This window comes from Melanerpes formicivorus, unplaced genomic scaffold (assembly GCF_026170545.1).
Source record: "Melanerpes formicivorus ecotype bairdi unplaced genomic scaffold, bMelFor1.0.p_v2 SCAF_6, whole genome shotgun sequence".
In the NCBI taxonomy this organism is placed as follows: domain Eukaryota; kingdom Metazoa; phylum Chordata; class Aves; order Piciformes; family Picidae; genus Melanerpes; species Melanerpes formicivorus.
This window is the reverse complement of record NW_027142358.1, coordinates 24,561,429-24,580,956: the sequence shown is the minus strand read 5'-3', so window position 1 is coordinate 24,580,956 and position 19,528 is coordinate 24,561,429.

Genomic DNA, 19,528 nt, shown 5'->3' with positions numbered 1-19,528 from the left:
GCCTTTAGGAAATGTTTTGATAGATAATGAAGAGGTTGGAAGAGGCCTTCAAGATCATCGTGTCCAACCTATCATCCAACACCACCTAATCAACTAAACCATGCAACCCAGCACCCTATCAAGTCTTCTCCTGAACACCTCCAGTGATGGTGACTCCACCACCTCCTCGGGCAGCCCATTCCAATGGGCAAGCATTTCCTTCACAAAATCTGTTCTCTAATGGTCAACAAATGTATTTCTCTATGAGGCCACTTGTTCTAGTTTTTAATGAATTTCCAGCACTTTTCCTGGCTTTAGTAGCCTGTGTTTGCCCAGATTTCCATTCATTTCTCACTCAAATGTTCTTTGATTCTAAATAGGTCCATTGTTGGTTATGTCTGGAGATTCTTTATGCTCTTGGCAGTTATTATGTGGTTCTGGTGATTTGTTACTGCTCATTCTTTTCAATAGAAAACCTTTTAGAGTGTCTTCTGTCATAACTTTGATTTGAGAAAGGCTCTCTCATATGCCACTATAGGGATTGCAGCACAGGAGTTATTCCAAACTTCTCCACCAAGAGCATGTGAAAAAAAATCTTTTTCTTCTGCTATGACTTGTGCCATGGTTTAGTAATCACGAGGTCTTGGGGGACAGGTTGGACTTGATGATCTTTGAAGTCTTTTCCAACCTTATTGATTCTATGACTTTATCTTCTCTAAGCATGTTTCAGGAAGATTCTTTCTTTGGTGTTTTTTTTATGTTGTTTTTACTTGTCATTTAGAACTGGTCCAGTGTAGTTCTTCCAAATAAGCCAAGAGTTGCTTCCTCCTCCTCTCCAAGTTTCCTGACTGCCCGTGAAATAATGATTCGTGCCATAGAATCATAGAATGACTTCAGTTGGAAGGAACCTTAGAGATTATCGAATCCAATCTCCCTGCCATGGACAGGGATGCCTCTCAACTAGACTTGGCTGCTCAAGGCCTCATCCAACCTGGCATTGAACATCCCCAGGCAGAAGGCATCCATAACCTCCTTGGACAGCCTATTCTGGAGTCCCACCACCCTTGTACTGAAGAACTTCTTCCTAAGATCCAGTCTAGAACTAATCTTCCTCAGCTTCAAACCATTGCCCCCTGTCCTATTGCTAGACACCCTTCTGAAAAGTCCCTCTCTAGCCTTCCTGTAGGATCCCTTTATGGTACTGGAAGGCAGCTCTAAGGTACCCCTGGAGTCTTCTCTTCTCTGGACTGAATAAGCCCAGCTCCCTCAGCTTGTCCTCATAGGTGTTGTAGCCTGTCAACATGTTGCAGTATGTTTACTACTGTAAGTGAAAGCTTCCTGTTAGTGTAGTCGATAATGTGATGCTAGTAATATATTTATCTTCTTTGTCCATAATATTGGTTCCTTGGTATCACATCTTACTAACTTTGTTAGAGGACTTGGCTGATTAAACTACTCTTTAACATATGATGCTACCTACTGCTTGGTCCACTTTACTCCATTGTTTATATATTGTTTAACTTTTCATGTTAGTGGCTATGTTTTCTTTCCACTAGGTGTCTTGTATACTTCCTATACCCATAAGTGATATTGTGAGTTAAAAATGAGTAAGCAGGCTAGTCAAATAGGCATTCTCATTCCCCATCTTACTGCTTAGGTGGCTGTAGAAAACAATATATACATTTGTGGTTTGTTTTTGGCTTTGGGGGGTTTGTTTTGTTCTGGTTTTTTTTTTTGTTTGTCTGTAGAACTGTTGCTATCCTTTACCATTTCTGATTTGATTATTTTGAGCTTCCACCCTATTCTTCATATAAATTAACTTCCTCTATTGAGCTTTTCTGCACCCATCAGCATTCTTCCAGTTTGAGTTTCATGAATTTACTCAAACCCGCTGTGCTCCTGGGAGGAGAATTGCACAACGCTGTAACCTGTAACTAAGGTTCATGACCCAAGAGTGTATTTACTTTATGTAAGGAGGATTTCTCATGAACATCATTTCCAGCTTGGGTTCAGGACCCTCCTTCTGTACAACAGGGGCTGATAGCCTGTAAGTGCTAATTTACTAGGAAATGTCTACATTGTGTTGACATAACACATGCCCCCTGAGGAGCTATGGATTGCTACTGTATAGTGCAGTATATTCTTCACACACTGAGAATTTTTTAGCTTCCTAGGTAGATGCCTTTCTCAATCCTGTCCGTGGTAGTTAATTGACTGACCCATGTTTTCTTCTTGTAGCTCAGGCTGACCATGACAGCAAATACAGTTTTTTGGGGGTTTGTTTTCTTTATTTCTAGCAGTTGTTTTGCAGGCTAAAAACATGTATGTGCTAGATTTAGTTTCCACAAAGCATTGCTGATTCTCATGGCAGAATCTGGGTAGGAGAATCCCAGGCAGTCCTCATCAGAAATGGTGATCTATTTGATCTATTCTTGATTTTGAAAAACTGTTGACCATTGGGGGGAGGGGGGTGGGGAATTGACTGCAGCAAGGCCTTGTGACATGTCCTACGAGTCTTTCTTGGGTTTTAGCTCTGATTTTGACTGCAGTAGGTGCACAGTTTCAAACTGCTATACTTGTTCTTTTTTAAAAGTTATTTCTCTTTCCAACATTGCAAAAACATCTTTAAACTTTTGTTGTCCAGATTTCATTGTCTGCTTCCTGATGGTCACAAATCTACAAACTTTTTACAATTGGCTATCAGATATTCTTTTTGAAGCCAACAGTATTGTATATTGAAATAGGCAGAATTATTAGCAAATTAAAAAAAAAAAAAAAGACACACCCAAAACCAAACAAACAAAAAAAAGTTTAATACCCCCCCAAAAAAAACCCAACAAAATAAAACCAACAACAACAAAGAAGAACTCCAAAATTAAAATGGATTTGGTTTCTCCCTGTTTGATTTTTGTTTGTTCTGTTGTTCACAACCTTAGAAGCCAGTATTCCCTATTCTATCACAGGTTGAGCACAGCACAAACCATAACAGAAAAGCCCTTAAGTTTTCACGTCTTGAGATTTATCTAGTGTTGCTCAATTAAACAGATTAATTTACTGTGGCCTCAGTAGGAAGGAGTTCTCACTACAGTCAGCAGCAACTTACTGGGGAAAACGATCATGTTGATTCAATAGAAGAATAACAGATTCTTCGCCTATGTTGCATGGGCTAAGGTAGGCTATTTTTGCCCCTTGTGTTGGAGTATATCAGAGTTGATTTTGCCTTGAGTAGTTCACTGCTACAAAACCTCTTTAGTTCCCGTGGGCAGCTCGGCATGCATAAATTAGCTGAGTTTGCAATTGCCTGCATCAGGAACAGTGTGGCCAGCAGGAGCAGGGAGGTCATTCTGCCCCTGTATACTGCACTGGCTAGGCCACATCTCGAGTACTGTGTCCAGTTCTGGGCCCCTCAGTTTAGGAAGGATGTTGACTTGCTGGAACGAGTCCAGAGAAGAGCAACAAAGTTGGTGAGGGGTTTGGAAAACAAGCCCTATGAGGAGAGGCTGAGGGAGCTGGGGTTGCTCAGCCTGGAGAAGAGGAGACTCAGGGGTGACCTTATCACTCTCTACAACTACCTGAAGGGAGGTTGTAGACAGGTGGATGATGGTCTCTTCTCCTAGGCAGCCAGTACCAGAACAAGAGGACACAGTCTCAGGCTGCACCAGGGGAGGATCAGGTTGGATATTAGGAAGAAGTTCTATACAGAAAGAGTGATTGCCCATTGGAATGGGCTGCCCAAGGAGGTGGTGGAGTCGCCGTCATTGGAGGTGTTCAGGAGGAGATTTGATGGGGTGCTTGGTGCCATGGGTTAGCTGTTTGGGTGGGTTGGATTGGTTGATGGGTTGGACGCGATGATCTTGAAGGTCTCTTCCAACCTGGTTTGGTTTATTCTAAATAAATAAAGTTTATTCTAAATTTAAAGGATGTTGCAGATTACCAGAGATGAATTCTGGCTACAATGTATTGGAAAGTTTGAACCCATCCTTCTCTCCTTTCACAATAGTATTTGTAATCCACCTGTTTAATGACCACAATTCAAATAAAAGTCAAATGCAGCAATATGAAATCCAGCAAACAGCGTGAAAAGATAAAGTCCAACTAGATGAGCAGACAGGAAGCGTTCATGCTTTATTTATTTTAATAGATGTGTGAGGCTAAGTCCTGTGCAGCTGTTTGAAAATTTATGGAATTCATTTCTCAAGCAAACCTCTTAGAGGATAGACACGGCTGTGATTTCTGTTGTGCCTGAGCCAGGAAAGCCTTTGGTTTTGCACAGCAGACGCTCTCCAATAACAGACCTTGTGTTTAGCCTTTTGGCTTCTGCAAATTACTCCCTTTTTGATATGCATCTGATTGTGACACAACCTCATGATTTAACTTAAGTTTATATTAGTTATTTGATATCCATTCCTTTCACAACTAAACAGCTAGGATTGGCAACACAATTGTACAGCTGAGCCATATATTGTTAATGCAACAGAATGTTCACCAACTGCACCTCTGCTGTGTTAATCCAATGTGCCTGTATAATGATGTTGTTGATTTTGATTGCTTCTGGTACACAGATGTCCTTTTAAAAAGTACTTAAACTCCTGATAGATTTCCAAATAATTCCAATTGACAGTGAATGTGAGCCAACATTTCTGTAATCATGTTTGGTCATTCACATAGCCATGACATTTGGATATAATGAAAGAAGCTGATCATGCTAAAGCACAAGCATTAATAGGAAGCAAATGCTGAAAAGATGTTTACATAATGAATGCATCTATATTTAAGTAGTCTCCCAGCATTTTAATATTAAAAAAATGTGTTAGAATATGCCAAGTCACTGAAGAGACCACCTTCAGTGCAGGTAGAATCATACAGGTTGGAAAAGACCCTTGAGATCATCAGGTCCAATCATTAACTCTACTTGCACCACTAAACAGCATCACTAAGTGCCACATCTAAATGACATTTAAACACATCCAGGGATGGTGGCTCCACCATCTGCCTGGGCAGCCTGTTACAATGCTTGACTGCTCTTCAGGTGAAAATATTTTCCTCAATGCCTAGTCTAAAGCTCCCCTGGTGCAGCTTGAGGCCATACTTTCTTGTTCTATTTCTAATTAACTGTGAGGAGAAACCAGCACCTACATCTCTTATGGGGCTTTCACCAGTTTGTTTGCAATCCCCTAGATACCCATTGTGCTGTGACACAGCGGTGTTAGAAACACAGAATAAAGTAAAGCAGGGCTGTAAAATCCACTTCCATCTGCACAATACAGTTCTGAAGTGGTTCAAAATGAAACACTCACCAGTTACAAAGCAGGGACAGAGAATCTGTTCAGGCTTCTGTAAGTAACATTCTATCTCATAGCAAGCAGTCGGTCTTTCATTTTCCATTCTACTGTCAGCATCATAATGCAGGGAAATGTTGCCAGGGTTGATACTCCAACTCTCTTATCTGTGTCTAAAAACTGGCTCATATTTGTCATGGGAGTGTTTTAGTTAATATTTCCATCTTGTGTTACTGTCCAAGCCTGCTTCCTTGGCAGGCTGCCATGTGTTACGGGGTTTGTTCCTGAAGGTTTTTTTGCTTTTGCTTAAGCATGTGCACAGTTTTGTCTTCATTACTTTTTAAGTGGAAAATACTTTGTTTTTCCAGAGAGCTGGAGGATATATCTCACACTTTTCTGTATTATTGTGTAATTTTCCTTCCTTGTGAAGGGAGGTATTACTTGGAGAGTTCCCAGAAGCTAGGGCTGCCATTTAAATTCTGTATGGTTGTCTTTCTTGTTGTGGGAGGTTTTAAAGGGTATTTGTTGGGAGGGAAAAGAAGAAGGGAAAACTCATCTTATTTGGGAAAGGGTTCTCCACAAGCATTCAAGGAAATATATTGTTTTCTGTTCAAACATCCCACCAATTCTTGACTTACAATATAGGTATTTATAAGAAACTTAATCTTGGACTTCTGAACATGCCATTATTTACAGTTATAAATAGAGTGGCTGTGAAGAGTTACACTGGGATCTCAAAATAGCAAGTAAGGAATTGAGTGATAAATGAAGCCCATTACTGATAAATGTAAACCACTGCTTATTGAAGGATCCAGCCCTAACCTGCGCCTGTAACAGGAAGGGTGCTGAACTAGTGCTTATTACTTCTGAGCTCTTTTGGATAATTCTGTGACTATCAGTCTGGTGCTCAGTGTCTACATTCTGACTACTACAGTTCTGCTACCCCTACCTTCTAAGAAGGGTAGATGAAGAACCTAAGAAGGCCTGCTGGATTTTAGAAGCTGTTCCATAAAAGAAATGGCAAAATAGACAAGGAATCTTCATCTTTGAGGAGAGATAACTGAAATGGTATGAAATGGGAAGTCTGCAAATTACTAAGCAGAAGACAGACAGTGAAAGGGAAAGGATTAGTAAATGTTTCTTCTGGTGGGGAGATCATTTGGAAGTGGGTTTAAAACTAAAAGAAAAAAGTTGTTTTGGTTTTTTTTGTTTTGTTTTGTTTTGTTTTGTTTTCCTCAGCCCCATAATGAAACTCTGACTTGATGCTGAAAAATGTCATGGATATAAAAAAATTAGGGAGATTAAATATGGTGTTATGAAGACAAGTTCATGAAAGAAAATTTGGAAGAGGATGTAAGTTATGAAGCTACATTTGTCTCGGGTAGTTTAAAGGGTTTGCTAGAGGAAAGGTGAAATAAGCTCACTGTGGTTTTATTTCTTCCCCTAAACCATCATTGTCAGAGATAATGTACTGGGCTGCATAGACCTTAGGTCTGTCCAAAGACAGCAGAGTCATGTCACAAGTAAAACATCACCACGTTACAGCAGTGGCTGAAAAACACCCAAACTCTGCTACTGTATACAGAGTAAAATAGGAATTGTATCTGCACTGTAGCCATTCACATAACTGGAGTGCTTGGCTGAGTAGGTGACAAGAGGAGCAGTGCTGCTGACCTGACCTGACTTTGATGACCATGTTTCTTTTTTATCTTTAAGATGCAAGGTTACTGCATTTCCTTCCTCTGTAAACCAATATTGCCTGTGAACCTGGTTACAGTTCTGATTTACCTGGAGACCTGGATTTTGAAGACCTCCTGTACAGAATAACTGTATTTCTTTCTGCCTTGCATCTCATGAGTATTCTAACTATGGAAAGCTGGGTGACCTGTACTTGACAATCTGGACAACATGACTGAACAGCCAATGCCCTTACTCAAGCTGCTCCACCTCTATTTGAAATTGTGCTGCTGTATCAAAGCTACATCTGTTTGTAATGCAAATTGAAAGCTTGTCTTTCAACATTTTAGTTTTGTGGAAATACAGCAATGAACTTACTGCCATTGCTTACACTTTTTTTTTTTCACAAACATTCTAGCAGATTGCAATGCTCTGACTATTAGGACAGAGATATTGATTTCACTGTGAGGCAGTGAGCTATGCAAAAGTGATATGTTTTCATGGCCCCTGTTAGTGAGCAGATGGGGTGCTGCTTCTCATACTAATTGGACTACTTCAGTCAACTGTGGCTTAGTTCCCAAGTATTAATCTATCAACTTTGAGGCTGGAACTCACGAAGAGATGGTTTGCCATGACCAGATGGTCCTAGGCAAGTGCAGCTATTGAGGTGCTGAGTGGCTATTTCATTTATCCATGTCTTCCTGTTTGGGCATCCAGTAGCCTCCAAAAGTCCATCTGGAGTCCAAAACTCTAACTCATCCTAATCATCTTGGAGGTGTCCTAGACAGACGGAGACGTCATGGAAATGCTTTTGAAGCACTCCTCCCTGTTTAAGTACCACAATTTCTACCTCCTCAATGTTCTGATACAGTAGCTGAGCTCCTGCTGGTGCAGCCAGGCTGAGAAGCCTTGGGAAAGCCAGGAGAGCCTGAGTCTGTAACAGACAGGGAACAAACACATAAGCTTTGAGCAAATGTGTTCTATTTTCCTGGGAGTCTGCTACCATGCCCTCCCACTCAGTAAGGAAACAAATATTCTAATTTTGTAGCAAACTTTCCAAACAACAAGTGATTAAGCTCTTGGCCAGGTATTGCTGCATATCAAGCCATCACTGTTTAGATACTGATCTCTCTTGGAAGGACTCTGAAGAATTGTGTTATACTGTATACAACAATATCTTAATTCTAATAAAAGAAGAGCTTAGCTGATAGGCAAGGGCCTGCCCATCTTCCTCTGTTTTAAAACACATTGTTTGCAATGCCTTCTATGTGTAATGTAATACCTTTGTTTTCCATGTCATCAGTCTCACCAGAAGTAATCTGAAGTAGTTTGGGAATTTTTCCAAATGTGTTTTTAGAACGAAGAATATCATCCAAGTTTTGGAAACATGGGGTTTGTTTTCAGTATGAAGTATTTCTTATTCAGAAGTTTACAGAATACAAAGCTTCTGACATGAAATATAAGGGCAATATGTTGGTTGGATGCAGGCGACCTTTCCCTGCACTCCTTAGGAATAGAGGAGCTAGCTGGTATGAGAGCATACTGCAAGGAAGCATGTCTCATCTGAATTAGAGTGCTGTCCCCAGTCCTTGTCCCCAACATTCCAACTATTGCCTTGAGTACTGTGTATTTCCTCCTGTTGTTGTGGCCTTTGCATACAAACAGTGAAATCTTCATAGAAAAAGAAAATGTCAAAGTTGTGTGCTCATGGAGACACAGGAATGTGGGAGAGTTTCCTTTTTGTATGTGACTACTAACAATGTGTAGGACTGCATTAGCAGAAGGTGAGTAATACCTGTTCTGGGCTAAGCAGTTAGACATTTCTCTGCAAAATGGAGAAGTGGTCATACTAGGACTTGAACCACTGCCACATTGACCATGTGAGTTGCTCAACTGTTCACAGTTAGAAGACTGCTGCGTGTATGTGTGTGTGTGTATATATTTATATACACATACACATCTTCATCTTGCTGTCTTCTGGAGTGGGACTTCAAAATCCTCTTTCCAGGACAGGAGAAAAGTTCTAGCAGTTATCCTACCTGAAGTTACATTGCGTTATACTGAATTCCGATGGAGAAATGAAATAATCAGCCTGTATTTAAAAATTGGGTTCTGCCTTGCAGTGAGTATGGCTATTATATTCCTTTCTTCCTTCTGTCACACACGGCAGGAACTTTTTACAGTCCATTTCGCTACAGCATCCTGGAGAAAGCTGACCTCCTGACTTTAGTGAGACTGTGGTGTTCAATAATACTCTATTAATTTTGCTGGTAGATGAAATGAGCAGAAAGCTGCATACAGAGCATACAGCCTTATGGAAGAATTAGGATTGGGCCACCTCCATGTGCAGTCCTGGCAACTTTAGCTGATAAATGTCCAATGACAGGACCATTTTAGGAACCTTTATTTTATATATTCCCAAAAGACATTGTAGCCATAGGAATCTGATGAGCAATCCTAATACAAATGCCCATGATGTGAATAACTTTTGACAGCATCCTACCTACCAGACCTCTGGTACTGGGCCACCAGAGAAAGTTTTGCAAACATAACACAACCAGCATCCCTGAAACAACTGCAACAGATCATTTGATGGCAAATGCATCTTTGTCGTTTGTTAGGCTTTAAGTTCCATTAATGTTCACATCTCATTACAAGTGGAGGAATGAAATACAGAATATTGAACAAAATGTTTCTCTCAGAGAAACAGGTTAAGGGACTTGTAGTTTGCAGGAATACAAGGAACTTTACCTGTCCAGAATGATCTTCTTGGTTTTTTGGGGTTTTTTTGATTGTGGGAGGATGGCTGGATGCTGCAGGGGACAGTGCAGTTTTGCTTCAAATATGCACATGGTGATGGACACAAACTTGGATGTTGTCGGAATTGTTTTTTTGCCCTGACAGAAAAATGAGAGTTTTCTTCTAGACAGGAGATCTTACTCTTTCTGAAGACAGTTATTTCAAGCATAGTGTTAGAACAACATTTATCAATGCTACTTGCACTACACACCCAGTCTAGGCACAATCAAAACTCTTTTGTTCCTCATCTGTCAATTAGGACCGGGGGAAAAAAAATATGCTCCCTCTCCATGATTTCTTAGAGTCTGATTTTAAATGTTGTTCACAGTGGTGTTGTAAAATGCATCTTTCTGTATACAGCTTTAGACTGCTGCTACTATGCATAGACAAATCTTCAAAGGCCTCAGATTTAAATTCTCCCCGGGTATGTGCTAGCCGAGAGTCTACAGAAAACCTCCCTGATACAGTGAATGCTATTCTAACTGAGCAATCTCTCATGGTTAACTCATGTCCATACTTAAAACACAACCATTGCAAGATTGTATTTTGGGACTGATTTATAAAATAAGCTTTTAAAAACACACACGGTATGTGGATGCTTGTGTTGCAAGGAAGCTAAGTGAGATGGATGGATATGGCTAGATGAGTCTTTCATTTGAATTTTATAGTGTTGAATTTTTCTGTTTACTTGAAAACAAACTGCTCTTAATTATTGTTTTCTTAATGACCGTAATGCAAGGAAAGTGGTTTGGATGTACATTATATCAAGACAGCTGTTGAGAAAGCTCTGATGTGTAATAGCATGAGAAGGCAGGATGGCAAAGCAAGCTGTTAGTCTTTCCGTAGCATGAAAATTATTGCAGAGATAAGGGGAAAGCAGCTGAGAAGAGTTTGAGGAAAAGCAAATGACAGTATCACTGTAAGAATAGAAAGTTGATTTTTCAGAGGAGAGCCAGGAGAACTGAACACTGATTCTTCAATAAAAGACAGATACCATCAGAGGAAAAGAATTGCAGAGCTAGTTAATGGGGGAAAGCCAGCTATATTGACTCATAATGAGAAACTTGCTTGTGAGCTACGATGTGGGTTGATTTACATTCTGTGCAACTGACTGAAATCACTAGTATTTTATGGGATGTAAATTAGACCAAATACAATCTCCTGATGTCACTGTGAAAAATTAGTTGAGTTGGAGATTTGAAGGTTTTTACTGTACCTGATGAGAACAGCAAGAGGAAAAAAGGGGCTGATAGCCAAAAGTGGAGGCAGAGATGATTAGAAGGTACAAAGGGATGTTGAGTTAGTAGGAAAAAACATTGCAGTACAAAAAGCTCAGTATTGAGAGCCTTTTCCAGTGACTGGGTGAAGGCAAATAAGGCATTCCTGAAGTTGAGAATCATTAAAATAGTGGCCAGAAACATGAGGAGGTTACTATTTATTGATGGTTATTTGGGTCTGCTGATAAGCTAGAACAGACTTTACCTGTTGGGTTGGTTTTGTTGTGTTTTTTTTTTTACCAGGGGTGTGCTGAAAACAAGTAGAAGGGTCCACCTGTTTAGGCCTAATCATCATCTGATGTAGATTTAATTGAGATCAACAGAATGCCACAGTTCCCAAGTAAGTTGTGCATATTTCTGCTAGTTCAGGTTTGGGACTTAACCTTTTCCCTGTATGTAGTTAGACAGCGGTCTTGAAAGAATAGTCAAGAAAATGCACTGGAATACTAATGCCTTTGTAAGAATGATTTCTGTTTTGGTTGTCTGAGAAATTCTGGAGGGAAATGGAGCAAATGAAAAAGTAAAGTAATTACTACATTAATAAAAACTAACCACCTCAAAACCTGGAGCAGGATGCCTGCTAAAAATCAAAGGTGATGTGGAGTTGAAACTGTAAGACTGGAAACTCTTGTGTAAACATAAGTGTAAATCTTAAGGCCAGGTATAGGATGACAGTTTAGTCAATAGCAAGTAAAAAATCAGAATGAAAGTGCTGTGAACATCACAGTGAGGCAACATAATGATATGCATTTATCTAGTATTCAACATTTCTAAATTGTAGGGCCATTAAATAATGTAGAAAGTTGCATTGATCTTAGATGCATGGAAAGAAATAAAGGACGTGATGTATTTCTAGAGACTATAGCTGCATTAGAGAAGAAATGTGAATGAGGAATTTTGGATAACTTAAAGCAAGTAAGAGGGACTGAAGGATTTCTATCTGGATTTCCTAAAATGTAACATACATAGAGGTTAGATCGAGCAGCCCTTGGAAAACTCGATTTCAGGTTTGAATACCAATTACTAACTGGAGTGTTTAAGAGAATGAATTGGCAAACAATAGATGATATCTTTCTGAAGGAAAAATTAACTGTGCTATTTTAATTATTTTAAAGATATTTAAGGAAATACACTGGTAAAGAGCAACCATCATTGTAAGATACCACGTGTGTTTGTATGGCAGCCCCTCTCTGCCAGGCCCTGTTGTGGAATGAATGGCAAGTCAGGCAAAAATGTGGCTAATGCAAAAAGTCATAAGAACTTTATGCAAATGTTCCACCTACAGTGCAAAGGCCAGATTCTAATGTCACACGTGATGCACAGTAACAGATTTTCTTGGGCATGCTGGGATGCCCATGCTCTTACCAGCCAGGTAAGAAACTGCCTTTGGATAGGACAGATTTGATTTTCTCACATCATGAGAAGATGAGGGGTGTGGTGAACCCAGCTCCCATGCACTGTCCAGGAGCAAAACTGAAGAAGGCCTGGCAATATGCTCCCCATAGAAAGCCTCTTGTGAATTCAGACTTCTTTAGTATTGAATAGCAGCTGCAGCAGGGCTTCCATGATTTTGGATTAAGAGAGTTTCTTGGAATGCTATATAGAGCACAGAAGGGTGGCTGATGTTTTGAAGCGCAGAGCATTCCTAGTGACTTTCATGGAAACCACAGCATCAGTTCATCTCGAAATGAGGCCCCTTACATAAATGGCCAGGTACAAAGGAAAGAGCCAAACTCTTTCAAGTGTTTTATTGAATTATTATTTACAGACCTGTTTTGCTATATCTGAGCTGAACAATTTTTCACACAAGATTCTCATTTTTTTGCAAATAAAGGGCTACTAATGCAGACAAATTCGAAGAGCAGACTCAGTATTCTTAGCAAAGGTTAAAACCAAAATAACAGTCAGTGTGAATGCTTTTCTAATCTACAGTTTCTCGGTTGTTTCTGAGAGCTGTATTGTCATGTTAGTGATGCTTCTGAGACCAACTGAGAGAAGCTATAAGTCTTTATAACTCACAAATGAAGCAGTAAAATTTCAATGACAAAATGTTCCTATCTGCTGGAAAATATGCTGCTGTGTAGGGCAGAAAACTTTTGCAGGATGTAGTCATTAAGACTGACTGTGAATATTCAATAAACACTAAGAAGTCCACATAGTTTTATGATAGTATCTTTAATCAGGCTTTTGCTTTTCAAATATTGTTTTAACTAACCATCTGTCTTCAAATATCCTGAAAATATAATTTTATTCATTATCTGTAAGGTATGTAAATGCTAGCTAGATGTTGTTGAATGAACCACTATTTTTAGACAGATATATTAAGATACTCCTTTTCACAAAGAATTGGATATAAAAATTATATACCTGCTCACTTTTAATAATATCAATTCCAAAATATCTTTTAAAACCATAAGAATGCTAACCAGGAATATAATTCAATTATCTGCAGTTGTAGATTTTTAAGACACAGCATCAATGAACAAATCAAGTTATACAGGCTACTCCATCAAATGAATCTTGAATGCTGTCCATCACCAAAAAGTACATTTCACATCTCACAGCTTTCTTCCCAATTGTGTTGTACTTTCACACAGAGACACTAAGACTGTAAAGTCTTGTGCATGCAGATAGCCAAAATGTGGCCTTGTAACAAATACTGAGTACACTAAGAGGGCAGTCTGCACTGATATTTCAGTTCCATTCTTTTTCAGTTTCAAATCAGCTCAAAGGTTATTCATGAAAACTTTTACTGTCTAGGCAGTTTTAGTAAGGCTGTGAGCCGGTATAGTATTGTTGCTCATGCAGAGAAGAATTAGAATGAAAGATCTTGATTGTATGATATTATGAACAATAATAGGATTTGATCATTGACATGAGGATTCTCTGTATCTTCTTTGCTTACTTTGTGACGTTTCAGGCCCTTACATCCTCTGCAGTCACAGAAATCTCCATGTGTATGGGATAAATACATTTCTTCATTGTCATAAAAGAATATAAGAACAGAGGAGATGCAAAAATATTCTGTCATTGGTGGTCCCCCACTTCATCAGGACAAGATCATGCAGTCACTTCTATGGAACTTATTTTACACTACTGTAAATTTAAGTAAATTTGTTGTTCAATTATCTCACTTCAAATGCACCCCAGGAACATAATAGTGGAATAGGTAAAACCAGTTTTACAGCCTTAATGTCCATGTGATCAGTTCACATGTTTCTCCTCAGAGTTATTTGTTCTCTAATCCTGAAACAGCAGGTCAGTGCTTCTCTCTCCCATGTCCAGTAATATTTTCCTCTGCTAACTTTGTAGGTCTTTATATGATTTAGTGCAGACTGTGTTAAACTAATAGAGTCTTGTAAAACGGTAATGCACACTAGCCAGGCTCCTCTGCTATCACTGGCTTTGCTTTCCCCAGCTGTCTTCTACTGTACATTCAAGGGAAATATAAACATTAATGTGAGGAACAGAATTTTGCATATTTGCACAGAATGTAGTTGACAATATCAGCTTTGGACTGCTCAACTGCTAGTTTTCATTTCCTCCCTCCTGCTTGCACCCTTTCCTCTCTTTTTTTTTAACCTCCTTTTTTTTTGGTTTTCTGTTTCCTCTTATTTTTTTTAACCATTGAGTAGTTACAAGATTAACTGGACTTACTAATATTAATGTTTCATTTTCCCATGTATATTTTAGTTTAAACTTAGAGTAAACTTTTAAAGAAAAAAAATTATCACCTGTATTACCTGTATTTACTCAAAATACCTATAGAAAATTAAGTATTCAACATAAATTGAACATAGATCACAGTCTAACTTTCAGGTTTTCATTAAACAGTATAATAAATGTAACTTCATAGCAGTATTAATTTTTCTTACACAGTGAAGTGTAAGAAGACACAGTACAAGTGTCTTGTTAAAATGAAGGCAATACATGAAAGAAAAAGATAGAAGTTCTTTGAAAGGTGTGTTTCAGTAGTGTTGATGCGTTCATAGCATAACTATGCCCAGATTATGGTAGTTAGCAGCTGCAGTTTCAGTGTAAAGTAGCAGATGGTTGAGGTCCTCATGTTAGACAGAAGCAGAGTGAACACCAAGTCTTAAAGATCTATCCATTGCTATTGAGAGCTTCAACGGCACATCTGTCTGATGCCACCGTGTGGAAAATTGACTTGAATGAGAGGCAGATGAAGTTGTATTTTATTTCTCTGAAAGATGTGTTAAATCATGTAAATGTTATTCTTCTGGGTTACTTCTTGAAAACATCACGTGTTCTGGGGCCTTGTTGCAGTATGCACCAATTTCTGCTTTCACATTGGAACCACTTCAGAGGAACTCAAATGAAACAATCATGAGTCTTCCTCGAGGTGAGAACAAAATACGTTTTCTTTTAATGCTGGTTGTGTGTCAAATGCTGCATACTGAATTTGTGGTATAAAATTCAGCAGAAATTGTGAGGAAAAAAGTGGATGTTTGATGGTATTTCTGTAAAATTTACCAGGGATAGAAAACATTTATATGGGAAAATACTTGCACTGGATTTTTACCTGACAGTGAAGCGGGCACTCAGGCTTTTTATTTCCTGACCTCCTTGTTGCCAATTTAGGTGTACATGTAATGTAATCAGTGGTCTACAGATGGAGTTCTGTCTCCTCCTTACTCATTATGAAACAAAGCTGAGTCAGAATTTAATCTTTATTTTCAACTTATAAATCTCGCATTTTTAACTGGTCATCTGATTTCAAGCTAGGACCGCAGCTTAAGAGAGAAGAACTCTCCTTGCTCCTGTCATTGTCTCTTCAGCCAGGACTTTTGGTGCCTAGATAGCTTCAAACAGAGCTGCTTATTTTAATACGTAAAAATGTGCTTGTTACTAATGCAGCCTAAGGGTAAGGCCTTCCACCCTCTACTAAAGGTAGAAACTGCTTTTCTGTGGAGGTAATGCTGCCATATGATGCTCCTGCCAATTTGAAAATGCTTTTCCTTCAGCATTTCACTAATTTCCCATGTCATTATGCTCTGGTATGTTGGGAAAAATAACTCTGTCCAGGTTGAGGCAGATCCTCCCTTGCTTCCCACCGGGGGCAGAAAAAAAAATGAGACTGAGACAAATGGATTGCAGAAGTGATGGAAAGTTTATATGGAAAAGCAGTGAGTGTTTTACAGAGAGCTACAAGCACAGTGACAGAAGAGATCCCAAAGCATACCCAGGAGCTTCCCAGCACTCCCCTTCTCCCTACATGAGGTACACCCAATACCCCCAGGGCTCTTTCTTCCCTGCCTCCACTATTAGGCTAATCTCAGCTGGCCAGATCTGAGATTGCCCTTCCCCCTTCTCCTCCTGGCATTAGACCCGAGAGGCCTAGGCAGGCCCAAGAGGCCTTGAGATAACTCCCCTTCCATCACCAGATAGGGAGCATCTCCCATGGGAGCAGCAAGGGAAGAAAGAGGAAGTGTGAGACCTTGCTGATAGATTTATAGGGAGCAGGACATTATGGGTATGAAACAGTCTATTTTCTGTGTCCACCCACTGGGCTTGGACCCTCAGGACACCAGAGGTGTATCTTATGTGGCAGCAGCAGGGGGCACCCAGCCCAAACTGCCACAAACTCATACCTACTTTTGCCTATGCAAGGCTGGGGTCACACTTCCTCTTAGGCCTGACTAAGCTGTAAACAACCAAGCTCCCTCTGGCAGTAGGCTCCTAGAAGCAGCAATAGCTCCCAGAAGCAGCAATGCTCCTGATGGTGGCTTTGCCATTGCAAAAATTTCTGAAGCCAGCGTGACAGCTTTCATAGTTGATTGGAGTAGTGAGCAATGTCTACTTCACTTACCCTATCTGATCACCAGCAGCAGGATCTTTTTCAGGGCTGAGCTTCTCTTCTGCTCTTTCTGCCATTTTCTGTGGCCATGATTTGCCTCTTAATCTTCAGAGGAGCTAGGCCTGGTTTTGCACCTGAGCCTCTTCAGCAGCAGTTCTGAGTGCTTAGTTTCAGTCTTTCTGGTCTTGTGTGCGGTGCTGGAGCCAGAGAGTCTTCTGATGTTAGGAAACATTCCCCATCAGGTCTTGTAGCTTGATGCTGAAGCATATTCATAGCAGATGGAATCTGTAGGGAGTTTAGACATAAAAATTCTGCAACAAAAAGCATGCAGCTTAGTTAAAATATCTCTCAGATTCAAGTAACCTGAGTATCAGGCCTGCTATGTTTCAAGCTTTTTCTAGCTTGCAGGGATAATTGAGTGTCACATAATTACAGCAATTATATTGTTTTTAACAAGATAAAATACTCTGTTTTAATTTTATACTTTAAAGTGACTAAACTGTTTAATTTTTCATTAAATTCCATTGTGGGATGCACCTGTACTAATAAATAACTAGGTACAAGAGTTCAGAACAGCAAGAACTGGCCAGCCTTATTTTATCTAGTGAAAGAAGTATTCCACTTCAAAGGCAAAAAATAAATTATGATGAAGTGAATCCTAAGGACACTACATCGTTAGTCAATGAAAAACTCTGTTGAAACCAAATGCTTGCAGGCCAGCCAAACAGCAAAGTGCATACTCAGATCTGTAGAATAATGATCTCAGGCTAAGACAAAGTTATTGAAAACACCTGCTCCTCTAATTAGCATACTGGTTACATACCATCTTTCCTTGCTCAAATGCCAGACTCTTTCATTCCAACAGGAGGCATTGTGATGTAGAAAAGTTCAACCAAGACTAAAAACCAGCTATTGCTCCTGAGTATTTTTTAAAATAAATGTTAGATATAGTTTATTGTAACAATAAAAATAGTAGTACTATGAAGTCGTGTGCCATGAACAACCTGTGCTAAAACGCAAATGTGCAACAAAATTTTCATCTAATAAATTTTCAGTTTATTTCCTAACTGTAAATATCCCAAGAGTGTCCATTAACTTCTCCTATTCATTTCTTAATAGGGAATTTTGAAAATAGGTTGTTTCATTCTGACAACCTTTTTTACAATGCCTGCAAATTGCAGAGCCCAGTCTGTTAATCAGCATCATCTGTTTACCATGAAAAAATGATAGCGTCTGATGGCAGATGAACACCTTCTCTTAAAGAATTATCATTATCAACATAGTGGGTTCAGCTAACATTTGTGGCAGCGAGAGTATAGCTGGCCACCAGGATAATCCATGGGCTGGAGAACTTCTTCCATGAGGATAGGCTGAGGGAGCTGGGGATGTTCAGCCTTGAGAAGAGAAGATTCTGAGGGGGACCTTAGAGCTGCCTTCCGGTACTTGAAGGAAGCCTACAGGATTGTCTGTAGAGAGGGACTGTTCATAAAGTTGTGTAGCAATAGGACAAGGGAGAATGGTTTGAAGCTAAGGAAGATTAGGTTTAGACTGGATCTTAGGAAGCAGTTCTTCTGTACAAGGGTGGTAGGACTCTGGAGTAGGTTGCTCAGGGAGGTTGTGGATGCCTCTTCCCTGGGAGTGTTCAAGGCCAGGTTAGATGAGGCCTTGAGCAGCTGATTCTAGTTGAGAGGCATCCCTGCCTGTGGCAGTGAGGTTGGATCTCTAAGGTCCCTTCCAATGTAAGCCATTCTACGATTCTAACCCCTCTACTTTTTCTTGCATCTTCGTATTCTTTGTAATTGTCTCAAACCCTAGAATCTGTCATTTCAGCTATTTGGTGCTTTTAAACATTACCAAGTATTGGATACCTTTTGACTGAAGAGGAAAGCAGCTTTGAAAACAGGGGTATGACAGTCTACCATTTAGGGCTGCACACTACCTTGCCATTTACAACAATGAGAAATGAAGCACAATGGCTTACAGATAGGGGGAAGCTGTGGATCGGCTGGAGCCAGGCCTCTGCCAGTGTGCTCACAAAAACCTTGCCATAGACAAAAGGGGCTGAGCCAGGAAGTTGTTGAGATCTGTATCATCTGCATGGTGACTCATTTTGTATCTATATCAAGTCATTTAACAGTCTCTGGATGAAATTCTCCTTTGTTCTAAAGCCATGAAGCTTTGTGCCTTCCATTGTACATGTGTCAGCTGAGGAATTTTCCCTAAGTCTTCCTCTGCAGTATGTCAAGCGGGTGAATGGACTCAACATTACTTCTCTAACAGTAAAGGTTCATGAGACATAAAACCAGTCACCGGGCTGATAAAATTACTCCTTAACTCCCACACTATTGCTTTTAAGAATAACACCAATTTAACTTTTGAGTAGAGATATATCAATCTGACCCAAAATGAGTGCAAATGAAACAAACAAAAATTGTTGCCAGTAAGCTCAAGGATGTGTTCTCTCATTGTTTGACAGAAAGGTAGGCTTGTGCTACATTTATGACTCTTTCCTTTCACAGCTGTGTCAGTCAGGGATATAATTTCAGAAACTTGCCATATACTAAATGTTCAGTTTTTTTGTTTGGGGTGGGTTTTTTTTTTTTTTTCCTTTTTCTCTGGACTTACACAGATTTTAGACTACTTTCCATCAAAGAAAAAAGTCTTTGAAGTGACATTCTGTTAGATTCAGTCATGTCTAT